The 6945-nt window shown below is 35.5% G+C and overlaps 1 non-coding gene across 1 annotated transcript; it reads right to left on the minus strand.

Annotated features, from left to right (window-relative positions):
- Positions 1 to 622: 622 nt before the first annotated feature.
- Positions 623 to 696, minus strand: Trnar-ucu (transfer RNA arginine (anticodon UCU)). The gene has a single exon. It is a non-coding gene; the product is annotated as a tRNA-Arg (tRNA).
- Positions 697 to 6945: the final 6249 nt, after the last annotated feature.

A 6945-nucleotide genomic window follows, 5' to 3' on the forward strand; every position in this document is an offset into this window, starting at 1 on the left:
AAGAAATGACAGAAGACAAAATTATCTTGGTGTTCAAGATGACTTAAACAGGTAAATGTACAAATTTCAGACAAATGGAATAGTAAAAGTATAATGTAAAAGATAATCGTAATAATAAATAAACTATTGTATATATATATACAATATACAATGTATACAATATATACAATATATAATAAATAAACTATTGAATTGAATTGAATTGAATTGAATCGTAAACATGGGCTGAACACGAATTTTGGAGTTTCAAAATATTTCCAAGAATGAGTGACTATTTTTCTTTATTCTCATCAAAATTTCTGAAAATAGGCCTAAAACTGCACTGTTTTTTTTTTGTAGATATTACGACTCCATAATTTAAAATGCTCCTATCTACAAAATCAGAAATAAGCTAAGTTCACTGAAATTGAGCGAAAATTTCTATTCTGAACCAGAAGCAGTCTAAAAGAGGCCTATCGAATAAAGCACGCCATCTGTTGGCACTGTCGCAGAGCACTCTAACTGCATACTGTACTTGTGTGAAGAGCCCTATACATGTACTTGCAAAATATTGCATCAGTCTGTCAGTGTAGACGGTTTTTCAATCGAAACATTTTCAAAAGTGACAACAAAAGGATAAGATCATCCCCGCCGGGACTCGAACCCGGAACCTTTGAATTAGAAGTCCAATGCGCTGATCCATTACGCCACGGGGACTGATTGCGAAATTATTTAGTATTTCATAGTTTTGACTCCGTAGCTGCGTGATGGTAGATGCGAAAATGCAATTATTGTCTAGTGTTGCGCAATCGGTCTGTGATTGTGTTTATTGACGCTGCTCCTGTTTTTGTATTTTTCGGAAAGGACCAAGCATACGATTAGGAAAAAAAAAATTGCTCACGTGTGTGTATGTGTGTGTTTTGTTAAGCAAAATTTGTCACAAACACAAGAACAATCGCACCATTAGCTTTCAGAACAAAATGGTTATCGTGTGTGCGTGCAAAGTGTTTTTGTCACATTTTCTTGTTTGGCCTAAACAACGTTCATTACTTTGTATGGAGTGACATGATCTTATTCTTAATAAAGTATCCTCTGAAGTTTAACACAAGCATACTGTTTATGCATTTATACTCCCTGTACCACATGGATTTAATGCTCTATATAGCATATGTACATGGACAGATTTTTTTTTTTTTCTTGGGGGGGGGGGATCACTGATCTGTGTCACTGTTTGTGACACAGATCACTCATGACGCTTTCTTCTCACCTGTGTGTCACACGGAATTTTCCTTTATTATCCGTCTGTCCCTCGACATTTTGTATTTGTCCATCCCTAGAGAACACGGTTTCATTATTCGCTGTGCATTCCAGTTATTACCAACTGCAAGGTCATTACCTCATGTGAACGCAGTGTGGTATGCATATGCTTACCAACTGAATGTTGTTTTTGTAACTCGTTTCCAAGGGACATACGGTAATCTAAGTCATGAACATGTATTTCCGGTAAACAACTCATTATTCAACTCGTGTTTGTGCACTTCTGAATATGGATGAGTTCATAAACGCTATTTCTTCTTCTGATATAGATAGTGATGTAAACGATTATCAGCCAGCTGCACTGAATTCCCTCTTACATTCTTATGATAGAGAAGAAGGTGAAGACTCCGATTTTGTTACTTTTGTTACAGAAACCCAAGATCTGAAGCTTGATTTTGACGCTAATGATGCGTCTGCTCGAAATGAAGGCCAACTTTCTCACTATCACTTGGAAAAAGAAATGATTACACTTTCCCATTCACACTCTAATGAGCTTTTTGTTTCACATTTCAATATAAGAAGCCTTAATAAAAATTTTGATAAATTACTTGTATTTCTCAACGAATTACAATTTAAACACAGCATAATTGGTTTCAGTGAAACTTGGCTCAAGGAAACGTCACCTTCTTCTCTATTTACCATAGACGGTTTTAAATTAGTTACCAACAACAGGATTACTAAAAGAGGTGGTGGTGTTGGTTTTTACGTCACGCACAATTTAAACCATAAACTGTTAAATGAATATTGTATCATGTCTGAATGCCTTGAGAGTATTTTTATTGAGGTCATGACCCCTACTAAGGGGAATATCATTTTTGGGGAAATTTATAGACCTCCGCATTCCAACCTTAATGAATTCACTGAGCGGTTTCACAATCTTCTCTCCAATGATTATTTTGATACTAAGACATGCTTCATTATGGGTGATTTTAATATAAATCTTTTAAATTGTAATGACGCTTTATGCAGTCAAGATTTTCTTAATTTCATGTTGTCAAAATCCTTCATTCCTCTTATCAGGAAACCTACTCGGATATCTGATGCTACTTCTACTCTCATTGATAATATATTCGTTAATAATGTTTTGACTGATGTTACTTCTGTTGTAGTTTCTGATATCACCGATCATTTCCCGATATATGCGCTTGTACCACAGTTTTCTATTAGGAAAATGCCAACCCTTAATTCAGGTTCTCGTGATATGTCCGAATGTAATCTTGATAGACTTAGAGAGGGATTGAGGTCAGTTGATTGGTCCTCTGTTTATAACCAAAGAAATGTAAATTCGTCCTTTGATGTTTTTATGAACATCCTTATAAATATGTGTAATGTTTATATACCCTTATTTAGACGATTCAGATCAAATTATAAGAGAGTACCAAAACAACCATGGGTTTCAAAGTCCCTACTTAGGTCTATCAATAGGAAAAATAAATTGTTTTACAGATACCGAAAATCTCCGAATGATGTAACCAAATCCCGTTACATTCGTTACCGCAATGTACTTACTTCTTCGTTGCGCTTAGCCAAGCAACTGTATTTTGCAAATCAGTTTGAAAAATGCAAGTTCGACATGAAGAGTACGTGGAGGGTGATAAACACAGCTTTGAAATCTAGCACTGTTACAAATTCCCCTACTCATATTTTGAATGACGGTCATCAAGTTGATGATCCACAGGAAATGGCCGATGTATTTAATGATTACTTTGTTAACTTAGGACCTGATCTTGCTAGCAAAATACCAAATACCCAGACAACTTTTCATTCTTTTTTAAAAGACAGGAATGTACAAACCATGTTTTTCATTCCTATTGTTGAAGAAGAAATCAAAGAAATTGTTGATAACCTAAATATTAAGAAAAGTATAGGCAATGATGGTATTTCGGCTTTTCTTCTGAAGAATATAATAAATGAAATAATTTCTCCACTCACTTATATTTTCAATCAATCTTTATCTAGTGGCAAAGTCCCAGATAACATGAAAATCGCTCGAGTTGTTCCCATATACAAAAAGGGTCCAAAAGAATTTGTGAGCAATTATCGCCCGATATCTCTCTTAACTTCAGTCTCAAAAATTCTTGAAAGGCTTGTTTATAAACGAACTCTTAGATTTCTTGTTAATTGCAATATTCTTTCTAATTTCCAATTTGGATTCAGAAAACAGCATAGCACAACTCACGCATTATTAGCCTTCATTGATAAAGTAGCTCATGCTTTAGATGATGCTTCCCACACCATCGGTGTTTTTCTCGATTTTTCGAAGGCTTTTGATACCATTGACCATCAAATTTTGCATTATAAGTTAAGCCATTACGGTATCCGTGGGAGGGCTTTAGAGTGGTTTAAAGACTATCTCACAAACAGAAAACAATTTGTTTACATAAATGGCTATGAGTCAGGTATGACGTCAACTTCTTGCGGTGTCCCCCAGGGTTCTCTTCTTGGCCCACTTTTATTCATCCTGTACATCAACGATCTCCAAAATTCGTCACAGATTCTTTCTTTTATTTGTTTCGCTGATGATACAAATTTATTTCTATCTCACCGCAATCCCAATACCCTCGTAAGTATAATGAATAATGAATTGAAATCTGTTCAGTCCTGGATTTACGCTAACAAGTTATCATTAAATGTTGATAAAACACATTATATGTTATTTAGCAATTCTTTGCAAGTTATTCCTGATGATGTTAAGATTAATGATATTAACCTAACCCGAGTAGATAGTACAAAGTTTTTAGGACTTTACATCGATAGTGACCTTTCCTGGAAAACTCACTTTAATTTTTTAAGCAAAATTTTGTCACGAAATACAGGAATCCTAAACAAACTGAAACATTTTTTGCCCAACCATATCTTGCAGATTGTATATTCAACCATGATTTCCCCATATCTTAATTATGGAATTCTTGCGTGGGGTAACGCATCTAAATACTTACTGGATTCACTTTTTCTTCTTCAAAAGCGAGCGATCAGAATTATTAACCATGCTGGGTATTTATCTCACACTAACGCCTTATTTCAGAAAAATAAGATTTTAAAACTGATAGATTTGTTTGGTTATAATTTAGGTATTTTTATGTATAAACTTTCCTCAAAAGATCTTCCTGGTGTCTTTTTACAGATGTTCATAAGAAACAATTCTGTCCACCACTATCCAACTCGCCAGAGTGACGCTTATCACCTTCCACGAACAGTTTTCGCTAAAAACACAATTATGTATACAGGTCCTAAATATTGGAATGATCTCCCAACAGAGGTTAAAAGCTGCTTGTCATTATCATCCTTTAAGCGTAAACTCAGACAGCATGTATTGAATAGCTACAACACACAAGTGCACTAAAATTCCTTTTTATTATGCTGATGGCTGCTCTGTTATACTACTCGGTTGTTGCCATGTGAACAGACTCATGCATATACATTTTAGTTGCATGCTCTCTCAAATTCCTTCCCATCGGTGTTTTTCCTTCCACTTCTAGTAAGACCATGGTCGTGTCGCATAGTTTCCCCTCCTTTCTTTCTTTCCTTTCTTTTATGCATCATTGCAGCTGGCTGGTATATCACATATAGGAATTGCAATTGATTCATGTTCTCCATTTTTTAAATCTTTCCCCGTGTCTATGGAAGCCGGAATGTTTAAACCCTAATAGTACTTAAGTATTCACGTCATTATCACTCCCATGTCTAAATTGCTATGAGAGCAACTGCTATAGTGTGCAGCATGTGGTTACTTGTTCTCATTTTACCACACACATAAATGCATGTGAGAAGAATCTTCTGAGCCCCGAGTAATAGTCATTCTCTTTTGTTTATCATTACTTTTGGTCTTAATTGTACCCGTGCTCCTCATCCTGTTCCCCTTACTAGGCTTTTGTTGGGACCTACACTCAACAAGCTTTGCTTTTTAGTAGGTTCCATCGTATTTCTCTTCGCATCTTTTACTTTGATTGAAAATGACACATCGACCGTTATGTATTACTTTTGTATTCCTATTTCTTCATGTATATATCCAAGCTGGACATTCTGTATTATATTTTGTTATATACCATGTATTTTCCATCGAGAAATACGAAAATAAATTGAAATTGAAAAATTGAAAAACTATGATATTCCAGGTATATGATTTAAAGTCCCTAAAGTAGTCCTATATTATACTTTGTTGGTAATCATTCTACTTGAGTCAAAATATTGTTTTATTTTATCGGATAATTGTCGTTATTCCGAAGAATCCTTAATTCGAAAATGAAAGGAGGTTCGTTATTCCAAAACACAAACTTTCTACACTTAACATACCTGCATGTCCACTAATGCTAAAATGAAAGAGGGTACATGACCTGAACATTAATTTGTTGCGAATGAAATGAGTTTCGCTATTCCGAAGGTTCGAACGAATCCGAGAATGAAAAGAACACGTACCTTCGGAATTACGTCGGAATTACGAAAACTTATTTCTTTTTTGGATTGACAAACCTTCTGATCCAATAACATATTTTTATTCATTTTCGGATTAACGAGCCTTCGGATAACGAATCTTTGGAATAGTTTCATCAAACGAAGCAACTGACGCAGCTTTCAGACTCTCCCCACACTATTTTGTTCTTGTTAGATCAAAGGACCCATGAACTGACGGAGTTATGCTCGGACAAAATTTTACGTTAGAAGAATACTTTATTTCATGTATGGCACAATCAAATCACACACAAGTCTATGCATGTAGTACATGCACCAAAATGTATCAAAAATTGATAATCAAGAAAAAAAATCCAAAAGAGACACAGCCTAAATTCTTCCGTGCGATTTCAAATACTGTAAGCCAATGGTAATTGCACGCGTTGTATTCGCGAACAATCAAATCAAGGTGAGTATGATGACGCCATTTCAAAATTACATAATGATAAAAAACCCTATCAATGACCACAGATGACGTCTGGAATGTTTTATATTCGATGCTGAGTTGTAATCAAATTAGATGCCATGATTTCAATTATCCATTCATTCATTCATTCACGTGTTGTATTTTTACTTATTCTCCTTTCACGTGTAAAATTATCCATTAATGCCCAGATTGACACAAAATATAAGTAAAGAGTGTCGATTTTACTGAGGTGTTTTGAGTGATCACAATATTCGTCGGGAAGCGAAAATTGCATAGTACCTCAAGAGAGATCGAATCTCTACTAGACATTATTGCTATTTATCGCCATGGAATCTGGTTGAATACAACCTTCTGTGGTTAGATGCGCGCACCTGATGGTTCCAACCAAAGCTATATAGAACAAAAGACATCACTTCGGTACCAGTATTCTATTGTTTCATTTTTGTAATGCATGTTACGTTACATTCCATCGAACAGGTGATCTGTGTGAGTTTGGAACGTTATTGTACGCCAGTCTCGGCACCCACGCGGAGCTGCATGCCCGGTGACAATGCTAATCAAAGGCTAAAGGTCATTATACAAATTAATGTAAATTACTCTATAGAGTACCGAAGTGATGATGTCACAGTCTTTTGTTATGGCTTGAGTTGAAAACAGGTGTGAGCATGGTTAGCAACAATAGTGTTTACAGATATTCCGGCCAGAAGAGGGCGCTTATTAGCCGGGTTCACACGTACACCAATTAGCGGGATACAAATCTCGAGATTTGCATC

Source organism: Diadema antillarum, unplaced genomic scaffold (assembly GCF_040938485.1).
Source record: "Diadema antillarum isolate AM-2024a unplaced genomic scaffold, OU_Dant_1.0 scf00000212, whole genome shotgun sequence".
NCBI classification, from domain to species: domain Eukaryota; kingdom Metazoa; phylum Echinodermata; class Echinoidea; order Diadematoida; family Diadematidae; genus Diadema; species Diadema antillarum.